This window comes from Natrix helvetica (assembly GCF_964273705.1).
Source record: "Natrix helvetica genome assembly, chromosome: 3".
NCBI lineage: Eukaryota > Metazoa > Chordata > Lepidosauria > Squamata > Natricidae > Natrix > Natrix helvetica.
In genome coordinates this window covers 1,700,530-1,723,787 of record NC_138549.1, presented here as the reverse complement: position 1 = coordinate 1,723,787, position 23,258 = coordinate 1,700,530, and the positions used below count along the sequence as shown (strand labels likewise).

General features: G+C 43.4%; 1 long non-coding RNA gene across 1 annotated transcript in view; it reads right to left on the bottom strand.

Annotated features, from left to right (window-relative positions):
- The window catches only part of LOC309389499, a 43,342-nt gene extending 32,936 nt beyond the window's left edge, over nt 1–10,406 (bottom strand). The window contains exon 1 of the long non-coding RNA XR_014174950.1: nt 10,336–10,406. This is a non-coding gene — a long non-coding RNA (uncharacterized lncRNA). The remainder of the gene's footprint in view (nt 1–10,335) is intronic.
- Between the last annotated feature and the right edge of the window lie 12,852 nt (nt 10,407–23,258).

The following is a 23,258-nucleotide window of genomic DNA, read 5'->3' as shown; positions in this document are numbered from 1 at the left end:
CCTTTTATAGGGATCGGGTACGCCTCTCGACCAATCAGAACGATACCTGTTTCCCGCCGTAGCGGCGGACCAGAGAGGAGACTTGCTGCGATATATGCTAATATCTAACACAATGGGTGGAAACTAATCAAGGAGAGAAGCAACTTAGAACTGAGGAGAAACTTCCTGACAGTTAGAACAATTAATCAGTGGAACAGCTTGCCTCCAGAGGTTGTGAATGCCCCAACACTGGAAGCTTTTAAGAAGAGATTGGATAACCATTTGTCTGAAATGGGGGTTGGACTAGAAGACCTCCAAGGTCCCTTCCAACTCTGTTATTCTGTTGTATGAACTTGTGTCAACCCTTGGCTGTCTATTTGTGGCCCTGGGTGTCCTCTGGTGATGGAGGGAGGAATGTGCCCATGTTTTCAAGCCTGGTTTTGGCCTTGCAGAAGGTTCTCTTGATGGAAACCAACTTCTGGGATTCTGGATGGCCTCCTATTTGAGATTTATCTCCTGCAAACTCCCCCCAGCAGTTGACTGTTCAAGTCAGGAAAAATGAGAGGAAATTCCATAACTCACATTTGGGATGAGATTTGGTGGTGCCATCCTGGGTCCTGAAGGGCTGCAACAGGGCGCAAGGGTGGAGGGGCTGCCCATCCTGGGTGCAGGATGTTCCTCAGCCCACAAAGTCCATGGATGGCAAGTGGTGGGCAACCGCCATAAATAGGAGCCGGTTGCCAAGCGGCTGAATTTTGATCACATGACCAGAGGGTACAACAATGGTCATAAGTGTGAAAGATGGTCATAATTGGAAGACTGTGTGTATCATGACTGTTTTATGTGGATATGTGTATTTGTGTGTATGCCTTTCACAAGTTCCTTTAGACTATAAAGAATATGACAAGTTATTAAATACCTATTTCAGAAAAGGAAAGAAAAGAAAAAGCAGGGAAGGAAAGGGAGGAGAAGGAAAGGGAAGAAGGCAAGGGAAGAATGGGAAACGAAGGGAAGGGAAGAAAAAGGAAGGGAAGAAAAATGAAAGGAAGGGAAGGGAAGGGAAGGAAGGGAAGGGAAGGAAAAACGAAAGGAAAGGGAGTGAAGGGAAGAGAAGGAAAAGGAAGGGAAGGAAATAGGCTCAGATGCTTCAGAGTCTGCCCTTCCTTTACTTTCTATGTGCTCCATCAGATAATGCTTTCATTATCTGATCTCTATTCCATACATTAAAGTGACACCACGAGAAAATCTGTTTTCAATCTCCCCAAAGTTTTCTCCTCTGCAAAAAAACAACCCCAAACTTTTTTTTCTTTTGCCCTAAGGAATTCTCCCTTCAACACTGCCCCTCCTTTTGCAAGCAACCCCCCCTCCAGAATCCAGATGCACGGAGCTCATGTTCTTATCTGGCTGATCAGCTGCACCAGGAGGGGAACGGGTGGCCTTCCTTCCATTGTGCAGGCTGCTCCTTGGGTAGCTTCCTCACTTCGGTTAAATTCCAAGCTTTGGTGGGGAAAAATCATTGTTGTTGTTGTTGTTGTTGTTGTTGTTGTTGTTGTTGTTGTTGTTATTATTATTATTATTGTTATTGTTATTATTGTTATTGTTATTATTGTTATTATTATTATTATTACTATACGATTTCAATTTTTAAGTCCTGGTATTTCGCGACTTTTTCATGTTCCTTCTCCTCAACCCTGCTGTCACCTGGTATTGCGATGTCTATGATTGTAACCTTCTTTTTCTCAACCAGTGTGATGTCTGGTGTGTTATGCGCTAGTATTTTGTCTGTTTGTATACGAAAATCCCACAGGATCTTGACCATCTGATTTTCGGTGACTTTTTCAGGCTTATGTTCCCACCAGTTTGTTGTTGTTTTAATATTATAATTTTTGCACAAATTCCAGTGGATCATTTGTGCTACTGAATTGTGCCGCACTTTATAATCAGTCTGCGTGATTTTTTTACAGCAGCTGAGTATGTGGTCAACAGTTTCATCAACTTCTTTGCAGAGTCTGCATTTGGCATCATCAGAGGATTTTTCGATTTTGGCCTTAATGGCATTTGTTCGGATAGCTTGTTCTTGCGCAGCCAGGATTAGTGACTCTGTTTCTTTCTTTAATGTACCTGTTGTTAACCATAACCAAGTTTTTTCACTGTCCACTTTATCTTTTATTTTTTCCAGAAATTGACCATGTAATGCTTTGTTCTGCCAACTCTCCATTCTTGATTTTATCACATCTTTTCTGTATTCTTGTTTCGTCTGTTGGGCCTTCAGTAGATTTTTGTTCTTTACTTCGATTAATAGATGTTCTTGACTTTCTTTTAAATAATCAGCTAGTGCATGTTTTTCTTCTTCAACTATTTGCTTCACTTGTAATAATCCTCTGCCACCTGATTTTCGGGGCAGGTATAGTCTATCAGTGTCACCACGTGGATGTAAACTGTAGTGCATTGTCATTAGTTTCCTGGTTTTTCGGTCCAAAATGTCCAAATCAGTTTGTTGTTGTTGTTGTTGTTGTTGTTATTATTATTATTATTATTATTATTATTATTATTATTATTATTATTATTATTATTAAATCTTTGGTGAGATTCACAGCCTTTGGGGCTGGTTGGTAGCCTAACAGCTGGAGTCCTAACCAAGGACCTAGGAACTGTTACAGTAACGTCGGAGGATATAAGTTGTTCCAAGTAGGGTGGTTTTTTGTAGAATCAGAATGTTCAAGTCAGGTAAATTTGGAATTTTCAAATAGCGAGTAGGTAGCCCTTTAGGTATTGCTCCAAGGGCTCCAATTACAATTGGGACAACACATGATTTCTTTTTCCACAGTCGCTCAACCTCAATTTGCAAGTCCCGGTACTTTGTGATTTTTTTCTTGCTGCTTATCTTCAATTCGCGCATCACCAGGTATTGCAATGTCAATGAACCAAATTATTATATACTTTATTCATTAAACATGAAACTCTTCCAACTGAAAATTCAAAAATGCATCACAAATACCACTGACTGGTGCTAATGGTTGATACAGTTTGCTGCCGGCGTCCTAGGTATCAACCAAGGACTTCCTTAAAATATACGATGTTCCAAGTAGCCCAGTTTTTTGCAGTTCTGCTGGTGTTATTGCAGGAAGCTGCAATTTGTGGATGTATCTTGTAAAATTCTTGGACATGGTGTCAAGTGCCCTGATGACAATGGGTATCACTGTGACATGCTTCATATCCATTGCCGTGTAGTTTCGATGGCCAGGTGATTTTTCGTGATTTTTTCCAGTTCTTTTTCTTTGACTCTGGCATCTCCTGGAACAGTGATATCAATGAACTGTACACTTCGGCCCTCTACAACCGTGATCTCTGGCGTGTTGTGCTCCAAATGACGATCTGTTTGTATTCGAAAGTCCCACAAGATCTTCACCTTCTCATTTTCAATAACTTTTTCCACTTTATGTTCCCATGACTTTCTGGATACATCATCATCATCATTATTTCTTTTATTCATTAAACATGAAACTCATCCAACTGAACATTCAAAAATGCGTCACAAATGCCATTGTACCTTCTTAAAATACAGTATATGATGCTCCGAGTAGCGCAGTTTTTTGCAGTTCCGCTGGAAAGCAACAGACCAGACATTCAATGTCACATATTTTAATTCTGCTCTTTTGCGAAGGTTTCAGAATTCTCCATCATGAGCCCCACATTTCCAATCACTTAATGCAAGACAATGAAAAAATATGCTTAGGGAACACAAATTCTTTCCAGACACTCAGAAAAAGAGGCATTTTATAGTTTCGCAGTATTATTATACATCAATCTGAGAAATGCAAACACAACGTTGAAGAAGAATTCAGAGTGAGAGAGGCACATTGTACCCTTTACACTTAAAACTCTTCGTTCATTTCTGGTTAAACCCTTCAGATCTGAAGGTCTCAAGCTTGAAGGCTTGGTCATTTTTACGAAGTCATTTGTTGTTGTCTTTAGCCATCATATGGACACATGGAATGACACAGAATAACAGAATAAGAGAGTTGGAAGGGACCTTGGAGATCCTCTAGTCCAACCCCCTGCCTAGGCAGGAAACCCTATACCATTTCAGACAAATGGCTATCCAACATCTTCTTAAAGACTTCCAGTGTTAGGGCATTCACAACTTCTGGAGGCAAATTCTGTTCCACTGGTTAATTGTTCTGTCAGGAAGTTTCTCCTCAGTTCTAAGTTGCTTCTCTCCTTGATTAGTTTCCACCCATTGCTTCTTGTTCTACCCTCAGGTGCCTTGGAGAATAGCTTGACTTCCTCTTCTTTGTTCACAATTACCTTCCAAATGTAACTTATACATGGATATTGTGATGTACAAATATGTGCAGGGAAAACCATATCTGAAGGAGGAACCATTTCATTCTTGCAAGAGCAATTGTACAGTAGTATTATGGAGAGGCAACCTTTAAAAAATTGGCAGCTGAGGGCATGAATAATTTCTCAGCCTCGAGGCCTGCGATGCCATGATTTTTATGTTCCATAAAAACTTTATTTCCAAAAAAAACCCCAAACCCTGAGCAGATTGAAAATATAAAGAATCAGAGAACACCGTGTTTGTTAGAATGAAAATCAAAGTTTTTCTGCATTCGGCTTGTAATCTCGCTTTAACGCTCACAAAAGAAACCACTGTACATAAAATATTGCTTAGAAAATGGAAAAGGAACGGTTGATACACTGTTTGAAACTTGGCAGGGGGAAGGGGCAGAGTTGGTGAGGTAAGGTATCCAATCTTTTTCCTCCCTCCATTCTCACCCTTTTCTTGAAGCCTTTGGTGAACATTTATTTATTTAGCGTATGGCAAATACATGAACTTATAGTGGTTCAAAGGACGCAGTGGCTCAGTGGCTAAGAGGCTGAACTTGTCGATCAGAAAGGTCGACAGTTCAGCAGTTCGAATCCCTAGCGCTGTGTAACAAAGTGAGCTCCCGTTATTTGTCCCAGCTTCTGCCAATCTAGCAGTTCGAAAGCAGGTAAAAAATGCAAGTAGAAAAATAGGGATCACCTTTGGTGGGAAGGGAACAGCGTTCTGTGCACCTTTGGCGTTGAGTCATGCTGGCCACATGACCATGGAGACGTCTTCGGACAGCGCTGGCTCTTCAGCTTTGAAACGAAGATGAGCACCGCCCCCTAGAGTCAGGAACAACTAGCACATATGTGCGAGGGGAACCTTTACCTATAGTGGTTCAAATGTTAATGTCCAGTCCGCCCAGCCATTAAAGGACAGGGTGGTGGCCTATGTTGAAAAAACCAGACATTGGGAGGGTCTAAGCTCTTGATGACATTCGGACACAATGTGGTGGATATTTTGTCGAGGAGCACCACAGTCGCACTGGGGGGCTGGAGACAAGACCCCACTTAAACAATGAGTCCTAGCAGACACCATGAGAGGAAGCTGGCATAGCTTGGTGTAGGGTCATCTACCTATATGCCTGTATCTGGGCGTTTGGCAGCCCATTTGGCCTTCCACTGTGGGTTGATGTGTGGCAGCTATTCAGCCAAACGAGGGCACAGTATTCAGTTGTGGAGTAGAACCTCAGCCTCTACTCTCAGCACTAGGGTTGGTCTACTCCAGGGGTGAAATTCGGCAGGTTCTGAGAGATTCTGGAGAACAGGTAGTGGAAATTTTGAGTAGTTCGGATATCCGGCAAATGCCACCTCTTGCTGGCCCCAGAGTGGGGAGGGAGTGGAGATTTTGCAGTATCCTTCCCTTGCCACGCCCACAAAGCCACGCCCACAGGAGTGGTAGTAAAAAAAAATTGAATTCCACCACTGTTCTACTCCACAGCTGAATTCTGTGCCCTCGTTTGGCTTAATAGCTGCCACACCAGCAAGATCGATGCTAGACTAAGCAATACTATGAGGATCCTAAACAGCTGCATAAAACCTACTCCTACTAGCTGGCTCCCTGTCTTGAGCCACATTGCACCACCAGCCCTACGAAGGCAGGAAGCCTTAGCGAAGGAGCACAACAAAATTGTGAGAAACCCACATCTTTCTGCCCACGCTGGTCTTCCGCATCTATCCATTGGCAGGCTTTAATCCAGGAAGCCCTCTCTGGCACACGCTCAACAGCGGTGTAACAACTTTGGTGAACAAAGAGAGCTCCATTGATTCTTATCAACGTGGGACAATTAGCCAGTGGAACAGAAGTTGCCTCCAGACGTTTTGGGTGCTTCATCACTGGAGGTTTTTAAGAAAAGACTGGACAGACACTTGTCTGAAATAGTCTAGGGTGTGCTGCTTGAGCAGTGGGTTGGAGTAGAAGACCTCCAAGGTCCCTTCCGCCTCTATTCTGATTGATGGATTGATTGAATATCCAGAAAAGGCACAGTGCCCTAGTTGGATAGGTGTGCTCCAGACAACGCTGCCCAAGGGAGCTGGGAAATGTGTCTTTAGCACACAGCAACTGGAGGAGATCTCAGCAGGTGACACCATTAGTCTGACCTTGTCTGGAATTAAAGTCTGAGGCCTGGTTAATATTTGTGTGGAATTCCTTCCTTGATGGAAGTCTGTAGGTTGAGCTGTGAAGTCGAAAAACAAAACAAAACAATATCCCGGAAGAAAACTGTGTCAAACTACACACCGGTCCTACTGAACTTGGAAACCATCTGGATATGCCATCAAGGCACCAGAAATGAAGCCTGTCTCAAGGGAAACGTGATGATTGAACGGAAGAAGGATCCAAGGAGTTTGCTAATAGTTTTTCTTTAAAAAAATGCTTTATTTCTTATTTTCCTTTAACAACCATACATATATTTTGGATAGTGTATTGACTGGGCCAATATACTTTTTACACAATGCTAACAATAACAATACAAATAAATATACATAATCCTTGTCTTCCAACTTCTAGCCTTAATACAGACATTGTAATTATAATAGATTTCTTTATATATCAGTGTGTATAATACTATTTTCCCAATTTGTATTCATCTTCTCCCACCCCCACCATTTGTTGGTGTTCTTCTACATTCACAACTTTGTCTTTAAACAACGCCATTCTCTCTTTATGATTCTTTAGCACTTCCTCCATAGCTACATTTAAACATCAATAACATTTCTTTACACCATGCGCTTGTTGTCCCCTGCTTAATCACTAAGATTTTAATATTTTAAAAATTACTCAATACTCAATATATAGAGATATAAATTAATAAGATTATATCTTATTAATAATTGGCTTTAATGGTGTTTCTAGAAAATTGAGATATTGGAATTATGAGTTTGTGGATGGTTTGATGGGAAGAGTGACTTATTCCAAAACCCGACCTCTTCTGATTTCTCCTACCCAAATGATGCCTGTCCTCACCCAATCGAGGTGGAATCATTCCTGTGGGGTTTTGTTATGGAAAGGAGACAATTCTTTGTGGAACTGCCAGAAAAACTCAAGGAATGCTCTCCTGTCTCTTTTGAATTCCATTGCAAAGGAGAAGTTCTCCAGCTGGTTTCGGGGCAGAAGTATATTTAGAATTTAGAATGGAATAGAGCTGGAAGGGACCTTTGAGGTCTTTTAGTCCAACCCCCTGCTCAAGCGGGCATTTCTCCCAGAGAAAAGCTGCCCCAATTTAAAACGGCAAAGCCTTCTCTGAAATAGTTGTGCCATGTTCCATGGGGAGGAGGACATTGTGCCAGGTGAATGTGAAACCAATGTGCCAATCGTGATAAGGGAAAAAGAAATAGCAGATAATCCAACTTGAAATTTTCCACAATGGACCTCTGAATTCCTGTTGTTAGGTGAGACATTGGTTAAGTGTGTTTTGCCCTCTTTTACGGCATGTTTTGCCACCATTGTTAAGTGAACCACTGCCGCTGATCAATTAGCAAGACGGTTGTTAAGTGATTCGGGTTTCCCCATTGTCAGAAGGTCGCAAAAGGGGGTCATGTAACCCAGGGACACAGCTACCGTCGTAAGTCCATGCCAGTTGCCTCTGCATTTTGACCGCAGGATGCTAGAAAGGTCGTAAGTGTGAAAAATGGCTCTGTCCCTTTGTTCAGTGCCATTGAAACTTTGAACAGTTGTAACTCAAGGACTGCCTGCATCTCCTTGGAGACAGAGGTTCAGGCTGCAGGATGAAATCAGACAAAAAAAAATATTCTGTTTTCTCCTGCCTTTCCTAGATGTGCGCAAGTCTTCGGCTGCCCATTTCACCATTTCTGAACCTGCAAGAACATTTGACCTTCACAAGGATGGAAGCAGCAGAAGAATTCCAGGCTGCTGTCCGCAAAGAGCCTGATGGATGGCCTGGAGCCATGGCCAGACGTTAGCGTTGAGTGACGTCAGAGTTCTACCCAGGGCTACGAATACCAGCGAACCCTGGGACGGGCGCAGGGCAGAGGGGCAGCCCGTTTTGCCCTGGTGGGTCCCAGAAGCAGGACCAGCTTCCGCACAGGAGCGCCAGAAATGGGAAGAGCAGCTCCTTGGCATGCATGTGCGCCCCAGGAAGCTGAGCTTCTGGTTCCGGCATTCGCACGTGCATTGGTCACCTGACCTTGCCGTTTCTGGCACATGTGTGCACAAAGACCAACTGGCAGGCACGCATGTGTGTGCTGGAAGCTGGAAGCTGGGCTTCTCAGCATGCGCATGCGCCCCAGGGAGCTGCTCTTCCAGTTTCCCACACATGTGAATACCAGCTGGCTGCATACCAGAGTCTGGAAGAGCAACGTGCTGCAGCTGGCGTGCCCAGAGAAATGGCTCTGTGTGCCACTTCCGGCACGTGTGCCATAGGTTCGCTATCATGGCTATAGGGTCTTCTGCTTGAGCAGGGGGTTGGACTAGAAGACCTCCAAGGTCCCTTCCAACTGTTATTCTATTGCCATGTTTCCACGAAAATAAAACAGGGTCTTATTTTCTTTTAACCCCCGAAATAAGCGCTTGGCTTTATTTTCGGGGAGGTCTTATTATTTTTGAGGTGCAGGAGGCAGCCAGCATGGCCACCTCATGGCTGCTGCTGCTGCGAGGCAATATTTTTGGGGAGGGCTTATTTTCAGGGGAGGGCTTATTTTAATACATGCGCTCAAAAGCCCGATTGGGCTTATTATCCGTGGAGGTCTTATTTTCGGGGAAACAGGCTATTCTGTTGTCTGCTGGAGTTGTGGGTTCTTTACCACTGGAGGTTTTCAAGGAGAGTCTGTACAGCCACTTGTCCACAATGGTATACGATCTCTGACTTTGAGCAGGGGGTTGGACTGGAGGACCTCCAAGGTCCCTTCCAACTCTGTTATTCTGTTGTCTCCAGAAGCTGTGGGGGCTCCATCACTGGAGGCTTTCAAGAAGAGATTGGACCACCATTTGCCCTGAATGCTATAGAGTCTCCTGCTCGAGCGGGGGGTTGGACTGGAGGACCTCCAAGGTCCCTTCCAACTCTGTTATTCTGTTGTCTCCAGAAGCTGTGGGGGCTCCATCACTGGAGGCTTTCAAGAAGAGATTGGACCACCATTTGCCCTGAATGCTATAGAGTCTCCTGCTCGAGCGGGGGGTTGGACTGGAGGACCTCCAAGGTCCCTTCCAACTCTGTTATTCTGTTGTCTCCAGAAGCTGTGGGGGCTCCATCACTGGAGGCTTTCAAGAAGAGATTGGACCACCATTTGCCCTGAATGCTATAGAGTCTCCTGCTCGAGCGGGGGGTTGGACTGGAGGACCTCCAAGGTCCCTTCCCACTTCGTGATGCTGTCATTTTGTGTTGCCAGAGCGTCAAAGCATTTCAGGAAGGACCCCCAGAAGTGGGTCCCTCTACCGTTTTCCTCGGTGCTGATGCCTTGAAGCCGCAGAGCTCCGGTTTTTCTCAGCTCTCTCCTTTCCTTCCAGAAGAAGACCGAAAATGACAACAACCCACCAAGTTGAAACCAAAGTCGCGGAAAGGGCTGAAGGCAACCCCGTGGCTTCCAGGCGTTTTGCCAGGGGTTGAGTGACAGGCTGCTTCCTCTCCCTGCAACATTCCACTGGCTCCCTCCTTGCCCTGACTGACGCCAGCTTCCCAGCTCAACCCCAAAGCAAACATCGGCAATTGGCACGGCTGCCTTGTTTTTCTCAGCTCCCCCATTCACGGTGCCTTAAAATGTTTGGTTCGGTTAATTGGGGTGTGTGTTTGTGTGTTTGTGTGTGTGTGTGTGTGTGTGTAGGGTTGTGCGAACAGGAACGAAAGAAAGCGACTTTTCCAGAGACAAACTCTGCTCCCCCTCCGCCTCTTTAGAAGCAAACACTTTAATAACAGAATAACAGAGTTTGGAAGGGACCTTCGAGGTCTTCTAGTCCAGCCCCCTGCTCAAGCAGGAGACTCCATTCTACAGTATTTCAGACAAATGGCTATCCAACATCTTCTTAAAGACTTCCAGTGTTGGGGCATTCACAACTTCTGGAGGCAACTTCTGTTCCACTGATTAATTGTTCTAACTGTCAGGAAATTTCTCCTCAGTTCTAAGTTGCTTCTCTCCTTGATTAGTTTCCACCCATTGCTTCTTGTTCTGCCCTCAGGTGCTTTGGAGAATAGTTTGACTCCCTCTTCTTTGTGGCAACCCCTGAGATATTGGAACACTGCTATCATGTCTCCCCTAGTCCTTCTTTCTATTAAACTAGCCATGCCCAGTTCCTGCAACCGTTCCTCATACGTTTTAGTCTCCAGTCCCCTAATCATCTTTGCTGCTAATTTCTGCAGTCTTTCCAGAATGACAACTTTTTTTTAAATAACATGGTGACCAAAATTGGTCATGATACACCAGAGACAAATGGCTTGTGTGTTTTGGGGAATAGCTTCATCCCCTCCTCTCTGTGGCAGCCCCTCAAATATTGGAAGACTACTCTCCTGTCTCTCCTGGTCCTTCTTTTTCATTGAACTAGACATGCCCAGTTCCTGCAACTGTTCTTCATATGTTTTGGCCTCCAGTCCTCTCATCAACTTTGTTGCTCTTCTCTGCACCCTTTCCAGAATCTCCACGTCTTTTTTTAATCTTTTGAAAAAAAATCCATTCCGAATTCTTGTGGCCACGCTTGTACTATTTTCTGCTTAAAAGGTCTAATTCCTTCTTTCGAAGGAGAATGATAGTTCCTCTCCAAACAAATGATTGATTGAAAACGATCGACCTGCACCCTGGGACCCCCTATGAATTCCATGCTTTTATCTTTTCCGATAGCCTCGCTTTGATCCCTCCCCCACTCCTCTTCTGTCTGTAAATGTATCCCCAAAGACGGGCAGTCAGTTCAAAAGAGGTTTGTTTGTGGTGGGTAGACCTGTTGAGGGCCCCCCTCCCCCCACTGTGGAGAGAATGACCGTCGGTGGAGGACACGGTGTCCTTGTCTGCCCAAAGGCCAGTCCTGGCTCCATGATGGCGTGGTTGAAGGAACATCGTGGCTTTGGGAAGTCAGCCAAGAAGGAGGGAAACATCTGTGAAGACGAGGCGAGGCGGGAGAATCACCCCCAGGGACGTTCCAGGTCAAATTAGAAGGAGACCATCACAGCTTTTGTCGCTTCTCACCTGCCTGTTGTGCAGAGAAGGGGCAGGAGGACCAGAATAACACAGGCAGGACTGCTAAAAGCAAGGTTAGATGGCTCAGCAGTGGATAAAGACATTATTTTCATGCGATGGTAGATGTCACCTTTGCTGGAAGATGAAGCTTTGGAGAGATGCCACTGTTATATGGGGTATGCAGTCCTTGGGGCCCAAATCAACACTTCCATCTTGGACAAGTTTGTGGGGAAAGAGAAAAAAGTAGAGACAAGTACAAAGACAAGAGGCTTTACTCATAGGTATTTCTCCTCCTTCTCCTTCCTCTTCCCTTTCCTTCTCCTCCTCCTCTAATCCTCCTTCCCCCTCTCCTTCTCCCTTTCCTTCTTCTCCATGCTCTACTTTCCCCCCTTTCTCTTCTTATTCCTCTTCTCCTTCCCTTTCCCCTTCCTCCTTTCCTTTTTCCTCCTCCTCCCCCTTTTCCCTTCCCCCTCCTCCTTCCTCCTTCCTCCTTCCTCTATCCCCATTTCCTTCACCTTCCTACTTCCCCCTTTCCTCCTTCTCCTTCCCCTTCTCCTCCATATATCCAGTTCAGTGGTGGGTTGCCATTTTTTTTACTACTGGTTTGGGCGCACTCACATGAGTCTGGGTAGGTGGGCGGAGCCTCCTCCTGCTGCTACTATCAGTTCACCCGATCCAGACCTAACTGGGAGCAACTCCCCTCTGATCCAGTTCCTGCTACCGTTCTTCGTATGTTTTAGCCTCCAGTCCCCTCATCATCCTGGTTGCTCTTCTCTGCACTCTTTCCAGACTCTCAACAACTTTTTTAGTCGTGGCGACCAAGACTGGATGCAGGATTCCAAGTGTGGCTTTACCTTTAATAAGGATAAATTTACATTTAATAGGGATGAATGACAATTTCCCAGGACAGGTAGTTGATTATTGGCTGGGATTGTGGGCTGTTTTGCAGGTGAGGACACGATCCCAGAATGTCACCTCTGAATCCTTTCTACACTTTCTATCTGGATTAAATGTCAGCCACAAGAGGAAAACGAACCTGGTCTTGAATACCAAAGAGCCCAAAAGTCCAGAGCAATTCGAGAACAGTTTCAGTCGAATCTTATTTTTTTCCCTGCTGCCTTTTGTAGAATAGGCTTACAAATTGATTTGGTGCCATAGATTTTCTTCAGCCTTGGTACATTAGTTGTACAAAGCCAAAACTTTTGGGAAGGGAATCCAAATATTATGCTTCTTGGAAAGCTGGAGGATATGGGGAGCCCCCAACGTATGACCAAAATTGGGACCAGTACTTCCATAGCTAAGTGAGGCGGTTGTTAAGTGAATCACACCCAATTTCACAACCTTTTTTCCCCCATGGTTGTTAAGTGAACCATGTGATTGTTAGGCAAATCTGGTTGGAAGCCAGCTGGGAATTTGGCAAAGGGGAGCAGGGTGACCCCAGGATGTGGCAACTATCATAAATAGGTGCCAGTTGTATAAAGTGTCCAAATTTTGATTTAGGATGGTAACTGAATAAAGATACCTTTGGAGGGAAAAGTGGAAAAATTGTCTACATCAGCTATCAATTTAATTGAATAACAGAGTTGGAAGGGACCTTGGAGGTCTTCTAGTCCAACCCCTCAGCTCAGATAGGAAACCCTAGATCATTGGCTGTCCAATCTCTTCTTGAAAGCCTCAGGTGATGGAGCATTCACAACTTCTGGTGGCAAGCTGTTCCACTGGTTAATTGTTCTAACTATCAGGGAATTTCTCCTCAGTTCTAAGTTGCTTCTCTCCTTGATTAGTTTCCACCCATTGCTTCTTGTCCTGCCCTCAGGTGCCTTGGAGAATAGCTTGACTCCCCCTTCTTTGGGGCAACCCCTGAGATATTGGAAGACTGCTATCATGTCTCCCCTAGTCCTTCTTTTCACTAGACAAGCCACGCCCTGTTCCTGCAACTGTTCTTCATATGGTTACCGGATTTCCAAGCATCTTGCAAAAAAACAAAAAAAAACCACCCAAAATATTACTTGATCTTCTCTGCTGTGAATTGGAATACTTTCCCCTAGTCGTTTTAGGCCATAAATCCTTGGAAAATGTGTTTGGAAAACTGTTCTCTGTTTTTCCAGAGTCCAGGTCAAAGAATGATGGATTGTTATTATAGCCAGCCAGACTCCTGTTGAGTATTAGAAAACATTTCCGAAAAATAGGAGCAATTCAGCAGTGGATAGTTTGAGAGGGGATGAGTTCCTCTGGAGGTGTTCAAGGATAATTTGAATTTGAATTCTTGCCTTGAGCAGAATGTTTAGTCTTGATGGACTAAACGAGTCCTCTGAATTACGGTTCTAGGAGTTTACTGCTTGTTTATAGGAAGTTCCCCCATCTTGCCTGGTAATTTCAGTGACACAAACCTTCCGCACTGCATGACCCACCGACCGGAAGGACTGTGGGACCTAAATAAGCATGGATTTCCTTGGTCCCCCGTCTTGATTTAGAGACCCAGTTTAGGTTAGGAAGCAGGAGAGTTCTTGTCCTTCTATCATTCTATGATTCTTATGCACAAATCCAGCTGGGTGACTTTTGGGCCAGCCCTTTTCTCTCACCTCTAGGAAGGAATAACAGAATTACAGCGTTGGAAGGGACCTTGGAGATCTTCAAGCAGGAGACCCTATACCCATTATGGCAAACCTATGGCACGCCTGCTGCAGGTGGCACACAGGGTCCTCTCTGTCGGCACGTGTGCCATTACCAGCTGCTCTTCCAGGTTCTGGCGCACACATGCGCGCAATCCAGCTGATCTTTGCACCTGGAAGAGACCAGCTGTCCAGCACATAACAGAACCCCGAAGAGCAGCTGGCCGCTGCACACCAGCAGCTGTTCCCCTTTGGGTTCAGGTGTATGCGCTGGCCAGCTGGCCTTCAGCGTACATGTGCGTGACAGAACCAGGAAGGGCAGCTTGGCACCACACGCATGCGCACCAGCCAGCTGGTCTTTTCCAGGTTCCGGTGCTCTGGCACACACACATGCTCCATTTTCGGCACTCAGTGCCAAAAAGGTTAGCCATCACTGCCCTATACCATTTCAGGTAAGGGGAGGTCCAACATCTTCTTAAAGACTTCCAGTGTTGGAGCATTCAGAACTTCTTGTGGCAAGTTGTTCCACTGGTTAATTGTTCTCACTGTCAGGAAATGTCTCCTCAGTTCTAAGTTGCTTCTCTCCTTGGTTAGTTTCCACCCATTGCTTCTTGTTCTACCCTCAGGTGCCTTGAAGAATAGCTTGACTCCCTCTTCTTTGTGGCAGCCCCTGAGATATTGGAAGACTGCTATCATGTTTCTCCTAGTCCTTCTTTTCATTAAACTAGACATACGCAATTTACTTGAAGCTTAAGGACTTGGTTTATTTCATCCATCCTGAAAGGTCATCTGGCAGAGTTCTCCATTTTGTCTGTCTTATTGTGTAAAAAAAGAGGAGGAGAGAAGAAGTCACAGTGTCTATTAATTGGACAGAAGAGACTTTGGTGTGAAACTCTGCTGGCCTAGCCTGGGGAAAGCTGTTGAGAACAGAATAACAGGGGACCCCGGAGGTCTTCTAGTCCAGCCCCCTGCTCAAGCAGGAAACTCAACTACCATTTCAGACAAACAGTTGTCCAAACCCTTCTTAAAGACCACCAGGCCTGGATCATTCACAACTTCTGGTGGCAAGTTGTTCCACTGATTAACTGTTTTCACTATTAGGAAATTTCTGCTTAGTTCTTGGCGATCCTCAAATCTTTGCCAGAAAGTCTGTCCAGGCAGTCACGAAGATTCAACAGTGGCTCAAAGAGACAAACCAGAGGTGTGGTCCTACCGCTTCAGACCGCTTCATCCGAACCAGTAGTGATTCGGCGGCCTGGGTCGCTGGAACCAACGGCAACCCACGCCTGCCTTGCCCCCAAACCGCTTCTCCTGCAGATCTACCATCTTGATTTTCAGTTCTGTGCATAAGAATTGTGCAATTGTAATTGCACAAATTTAATCTCCCCCCGCCCATTTTTTAACATCTTGTGCATGCCCAGACCTATTTTTGTGCAAATGTGCACAAATCGGAACAAAAATTTTGCACGCACCGAACCGGCAGGAATGCCGGGAACAATGCAACCCTGGGACAAACATTTATTTATGTGTACATTTTTGACTTTTATCCCACCCTCTGCTTCAGGGCTCGGTTCCAGCCAGCGTCACTCTCACTTTGCTCGTGGGTGGGCTGGGGGGGGGGGGCATGCGCAATTCAATAGAAATTGTTCTGCCCATGCGCAGAACTAAAAAACAAGATGGCGGCGGTGACTGCGGTGATGGGGGAAACAGTTTGGGGGCAGGGCCAGCATGGGTTGCTGCCGGTTCTGTGACCCAGCCTGGCATGCCACTACCATTTCGGCCAAACTGGGATGAACCGGTAGGAAACCACCCCTGCTCTGCTTGTATCCCAAAGTCTTAGGATCAGCAACGACCTCTGAATCCAGACATGCAGCTGAGGCATAGACAGGATGTCAGAAAACAGCCTAGCGGCCCCACCAATCTTTCCTCTGCCTCCCTGCTTGTGGGAGGTGATTTTGTGCCTCAGTGGTCAAGAATAAGGTGACTTCTTTCCTGCTTAGCCATCTGTCAAGGCACCAATGAATGGGCATAATTAAGCTGGAGAGAGAAAGAGAGGGAGGGAGGGAGGGAAAGAGGGAGGGAGGGAGAGATAGAAGAGAAAAGAGAGAGAGAGATTAAAAAAAACCACACAGAGTATATACTTAAATAAATGTAATATAATATTTTAAATCTTTCCCATTTCTTTATTTCCTTCTCTCTCTTTCTCTTTTTTCTCTTTCTTCTCTTCTATCTCTAGCACCCTCTTACTCCCCCTCTCTTTATCTATCTATCTATCTATCTATCTATCTATCTATCTATCTATCTATCTATCATCTGTCTGTCTGTCTGTCTGTCTGTCTGTCTGTCTATCTATCTATCTATCTATCTATCTATCTATCTATCTATCTATCATCTATCATCTATCTATCATCTATCATCTAATTTAAATAAATATATATTAAAAACTCAAACAATTCATCAACCAGGATTGGCTGACAGATTCTTTTTGTTGTTAGGACTTTCTGGAATTTCTTTAAGGCAGTTTTTCTGGTGAATAATTCTCTACAGTAGAAGGGAAGCATAACCTGGTTTATTTTAATCCCATTCTGTGGTGCCATCTAGTGTTTTACCTCATAGCTCAAACAGTTTACTAAACAGATTCTCAAAATTGCCTTGGAACTCTGTTTTAATGTGCATTTTCTTGGTATCCCTGTATCCATTTTAGAAGATATTTAAAACTGCAGTCCAGCTGAATCTAAAAAAAAGAAAAGGGCCCAATTGTTATTTTGGGGGGATTTGATGGATGGATTTTGTGCCATCAAACCATTTTCCACTCCTGATAATCACAAAGATTTTCTGCAGGACGATCCATCTTTAGTGACGCTCGGAAGTCTTCCAGTGGAGATGGGTCCTTTGTTCACAATTAATGACCATTCCGACATCCTGATCCAAATTCAGACGCTTGGCAAATGACTCATACTTATGACAGGGATCCCGGGATCCCCTCTGGCGACCTTCTGACGAGCAAAATCAGCGGAGAAGCCAGATTCACTTAACAACCAGGTTACCGACTTAATGACTGCAGTGTTTCACTTAACAACAGTGGTAATAAAATGGGGCAAAACTCACTTAATAAACATCTCACTTAACCACAGAGATTTTGGGCTCAATTGTGGCCATAAGTTGAGGACAGCCTGCAGTAAAATATCATTTATGGACAACTTTTACTCTGAATTCATACTTTTGAAAGCGTGGTAAATAACTCCTCTTTTTATTCTCTTTCCTTGAGAATTGGGAGAAAGCCCCATTCATTCGTAGCCTCAATTCTCAAAGTGTTATCAAGAGAGGCATTGCTCCAACTGACAGATTTTTAAGGATTTATTTCTAGTGGGGTTTTTTTAAGAGCCAAAATAACTCCTCTCTGACCACACCATTGTTTTGTCTCACTGGTGCAATTATGATTAAATTGTGCAGAGATTTTATTCCTCTTCCAAGTTCCAAAAAATTCAAGCGTCTTTAGCGAAGCAAGTCATCACCTGAGGAAAACAACGGTAGAACATCTAAAAGAGCGTCTTTATTTTCTAAGCACTGTGGCATGATTTAGTGGTGCTTTAAAAGAAATTGGTGTGTGTATTCACATGTGCACAATCCTTGCTTTAGCAGTTCTGCTTTCTTTAAGAAAAACAGGACTGAATTGTTCCAAGGTAGAACTTGATGGAAAAATTCCAGGGCCAAGTTAAAATTTCCATTTAACTCAGTTCCCTTAGTTGTTGATAAATTTTTCCACCATTAGTAAATGCCATTTATAAAGTAAAGTTTTAGTCCAAACACAGTTAATTCATTGTTAATTTTCTATTAGAACCCGGAACAGAGATTGTTGGAAGGGACCCTGGAGGTCTTCTAGTCCAACCCACAGCTCAGGCAGAGGACCCTATACTATTTTGGACTCATGTAACACATTTAACTCATCATAAATATTAGGCTGAATTGTGGTCGTACGTCGAGGACTACCTGTATATCTTAAGTCACAGGGAGACTACTGAGTGGTAGCTCTACCTTTAGCATTGTTTCTATTACCGTATTTTTCGGAGTATAAGATGCTCTGAAGTATAAGACGCACTAGATTTTGGGGAGGAAAACTCCTTGCAGCAAACAGCCTGTTTCAGTTTCAGCTTCAGCTTCAGCACAGCCTGATTAGCACAAGCAGCTGATTGTCAGTTGGGTCGGCCTCCCAATGATCAGCTGTTTCAATGCTGCAGGGATTGCTATATTGCGGCCTCCGCACACCCAGTTTTCTGTGCGCTCCATTTTCTGTGTGCCCCATTTTCCACCTGCTGGGTGGCAGAGATCAAAATGGGTGGAAAATGGGGTGCACGGAAACGGCAATAGGCAATGGCAATACCTGCAGCCTGAAACAGCTGATGGTTGGCAGGCCAATCCAACCGACAATCAGCTGCTTTTGCTAATCAAGCTGTGCTGAAGCTGAAGCTGAAACAGGCTGTTCGCTGTTTGCAGCAAGGAGGCAAATTGCTGAGAGGCAGAGGCCAAAGGGTAGGGGGCGGTGGGTGGGCAAGGCTACATTTGGTACATTTGGACACACCCACATTTTCACCCTCTTTTTGCGGGGGGAGGGGGGAGTGTGTTTATACTCCGAAAAATATGGTAAATAGATTCACTCTGAAAAGACTATTGCTCTTTTCTTTCTAGTAGAGAATTAGCCTTAATTCTACTCTGAGCCCTAAGTTGACTAAACAGCAGGATCACCACAGTGTAATTAGGTTAAATTAAATATGCTAAACTCCAGAAAAACCTATTTTCAGGGTTGGGGTGAGGAAAAGCTTTAATTATTGATCTCAAAGCTGCCAGGCAGGTTGGTGCAAGCAGGGGAGACAGTTCAGGCGTTTCTCTGTGAGACCAAAGAAGACAGAGATCGCAAAAACCTTTGCTTCCAATCTTTGAAGGTCATTCATTTACTGCAAAATCTTTGTTTTACTTAGGAAGCCTCCTGGTAGGAGATTAGATATTGTTCCAAGAATTTGGGGTTGACTGATGGTGAGGTGGGCAGAATATAAATTTAGTTGACGAATAAATAAAATGAAACTAAAAAAAGAATTATATTATGAAATTGGAATAGAATAGAATAATAATAGAGTAGAATAATGATACGGAATGGAATGGAATAGGATAGGATAGGAATAGGAATAGAATAGAAATAGAATAATAATAGAGTAGACTAGAATGCAGAATTAGAATAGAAATAGAAATAATATAATGGAATACAATATAACACAATACAATACTTTATTGGCCAAGTGTGATTGGATACACAAGGAATTTGTTTCTGGTGGAGAAGCTCTCAGTGTACATGTGAAAAAACAAAGTAATAATAATCATAATATCAAAATAATAATGATCATAATAAGATGATACCAATAAGAGAAGGTAGTAGAACAGACGAGAAGGATCAATAGAACCACAGCCATACTCCATGGGTAAATATACTTAGGCATAAGACAGAGCGGTGGGAATTAGGGGGTCAGCAGAGTGATGGTACAGGGAACACAACTGTCTCTATGTGAATTATCTGTTTTGTCAAATGCAATTTTATGTTCCCTGCGGATGAAAAGAGCATGGATAAACCAACTTCTTTCCAGGAGTATAAAATAGAAAGCTGCATCTTGTCTGCCCTAATGCAGCTAAATTGCATTTTTATGTAGCATTCTGCTGCCCCCTATTGGCCATCTCAGGTCAGCTAATTGAACAACTGCCAGCAATGTCCTCTCTACCACATGTTAGGTTTTTGTGTGTTGCAATCCACAGCTGCTCTTTGTAACCTGTTGAATTGAAATCCCACATTTCTTAAACTATATATACAGAGAGTCCTGGACGTACAGCCACAACTGACCTCAAAATTTCTGTTGCTAAGCAAGGTCATGTGCCTTTTGCCTCATTTGACCACCTTCCTTGCCACTGTTGTTAAGTGAATCACTGCAGTCGTTAAAACAGTCTCCCAGTTGTTAAGTGAATCCGACTTCCCCGTTGACTCTGCTTGCCAGAAGTTTGCAAAAGGGGACCACGTGACCCCAGGACACTGCAGCCGTCATAAATATGAGTCAGTTGCCAAGCCTCTGAATTTTGATCACGTGACAAGGGGGGATGCTGTAATGGTCGTAAGTGTGAAAAATGACCATAAGTCACTTTTTTCACTTTTAACAATCACTAAACAAACTCTTGTAAGTTAAGAACTACATTGTTTTTAAGAGCTTGCATTTTAAATTTGCTCACCAGGTGGCGCTATGGGGCTAGATATGCTAGATAGCTGTTGCTGTAATCCTTATTTTGTTAAGCAGCTGCCTAGCTAGGTAGTTATCAGAGATGCGGAGGAACTTAAGGCTGTAATACTGAACAATCTCTCTTTGTTTCTCATGTTTTGTTTAATCGGGGAAAGCAACGCATCTTTCTGCAGCGGTCTTATGGAGAGGATGAACCAGAGCCTGAAAGAGCCAAAAACATTGGAGTACGTGCCCCAAAGGTTCTTTTTTCAGGAGGCAACTGGACTTCTCTGAAGAAGCTTCTTGGATGAGAAGAGAAACGTCTTCAAGGAAAAAAACCAGAAAATCCAATTGCCTCCTGAAAAAGCACCTTTGGGACAACCCTGGCCTGGAGGACGGAGAACCTCCAGAGACACTGGGGTACATGGAAGTTCCCAGATATCTATAGGATTTTAGCTGCTGCATAAAGAGACAACCTTGTGAGAATCTGGTGGCTTTGAACTACAGGTGGGGTCACGACTAGTTAATTTCTCACAGCCTCGTTTTTAAACCAGGTAATAAGGCTTACGTCTGGTGTGCCCTAGAGCTAATTGCTAAAAATGGGTCTAGAACATAGAATCATAGGGCTGGGAGGAACTTCAGAGGTCTTCTAGTCCAACCCCGTGCTTAAGCAGGAGACCTTAACCATTCCCGGCACATGGCTGTCCAATCTCTCCTTAAAAACCTCCAGGGATGGAGCAGTCAAAACCTCTGAAGGCAACTTCTGCTCCCAATTCTGGATGGGGCCAGTCTCGCTTCACTTGCTCTGTGAATTGTTGGCATTGTTCAGTTTTGTGATATGTGTATCTGCTTGCTGTTGACGCCTCAGCAACTTTTTCTGCCGATGATGGGGAGACCCGAAGATCGGCCACCACAATATTCAAGTTCTAAAAAGCAACTTGTAATATTCAATATTGAAGTTCGGATAAGCAATATTCAAGTTCTAAAAAGCAAGATTTGATTTTAGGATTTTGGGAGACTTTCAAGATGGATCATTTGTGTAGTAAAGTAGAACAACTTAATCTCACCCACACAGATTTTTCCCCCTGTTTCATTGTATATTAAACAAAACCAAGGCAGGATTATTTTGAGTTTCTTTCTCATGTGTCCTTCTATCCCAGCATGTGAAGTGTCTTCTCCAAGTACCAAGTAGATGCTTCCTTCTCCCTTCTCCACTTATTACCTCTTTCATATCCTTCCCGAAGTCACGTCTAAATTTCTTTGTAGCATTGTGGTATCTTCTATATAGCATCCTATTTGGAGGGCATGACTTCACAGGTCTTAATTACTATCAGGAGGAAAAGTGATCAATAACGATAGAAAAGAACCATGGGAAGCCCATGGCAGAAACGGATGGGGCCTATCAGCTTCATTTCTTAAGCCTAACCCAATAGTTCTCAAATTGGAGAACTTTAAGATGCTGGATGAGGAATGCTAGGCATTGAAGTCCACACTCCTAAAGTTGCCCAGTTTGAGAAATACCTCTTTATTTACCTCTTTATTTAATATCACAAATACAAAGCTTTGAAGGGAAGGACTAGGGGTAACAAGCAGAGTTCCGGTACTTGAGGGGCTGCCCCAAGGAAGAGGGAGTCAAGCTATTCTCCAAAGCACCCGAGGGCAGGACAAGAAGCAACGGGTGGAAACAAATCAAGGAGAGAAGCAACTCGGAAGTAAGGAAGAATTTCCTGATAGTTAGAACAATTAATCAGTGGAATGACTTGTCACCAGGCATTGTGGGTACAAGCCAAGATTGTAAACTGCTGATTACCGTCTTCCCCGCTTCTCTTTTTAAATTTTTTTTTCAATTTTATTAACAAACATGCAAGATACAGACACACAAAACTTAGACGTACAACACATTTACACAATGCAATACAAACAGGAGCTTCCTGTTCTTTCTAATAGCAATTATCAATCGATACCACTCACCTTATATTATTTCCCCTTCTATTGTATTTCATTTGGATTTAACCATTCTTAACTCTCTTATTTTACTCATAAATATTATTTTTGAGTTTTGTTACATTCCTTCATAGATTCTTGTTTCTTTCCTCCATCCACCTATACCATTTATCCCATATCTGGTAGAATTCTGATTCTTCTTTTCCCTGAATTTCTTTAATTTGTCCATTTCAGCACAATCCATAACCTTTCTTATTATTTCATCTTCGCTTGGAGTTAGTTTGTTTTTCCATTTCTGAGCAAAGGCAATCCTTGCCGCCGTAATTATATATAGTATTAAATACTGGATTTCTTTTTTATATTTTGCAGACATTATTCCTAATTAAAAAAATTCAGGTTTCCATTCTATTTTAACCCCCGTTATTGCCTCCAGCCAATTTTTGATCCAAATTTTTTTAGCTTCCTCACAGGTCTACCATAAATGATAATATGTTCCGTGTATTGATTCGCATTTCCAACATTTGGGGGAGGTATTTGTTGAGATTTTAGCTAACCTTGTTGGTGCCAGGTACCATCTATAAAACATTTTGTACTGGTTTTCCTTGTATGCAACTGATAATGTCATTTTAAAGTTTGTTCCCCCAAAATTTTCCCATTTGTCTAATTCAATATTATAGCCAAAGTTCTGCGCCCTTTTTATCACTTGTTCTTTCACAATTTCCTCTTCTATTTTATACTTCAGGAGAAATTTATATATTCTCCCTAATATCATCTTTCTATCTGAGCTTTGAATAATTTTATCCAATTCGTGTGGTTCTGTGTCAATGTCGTATAATTTGGTATCTGTATTTAGCTTTGATTTGAAGGTAAGTTAGCCAGTCAACTTTCATGTTCTGTTCTGCCAATTCTTCAATTGTTTTTTAAATTTCCCTGTTTATCAATTAAGTCTCTATATCTTAGCATTTTGTTCACATCTATACAA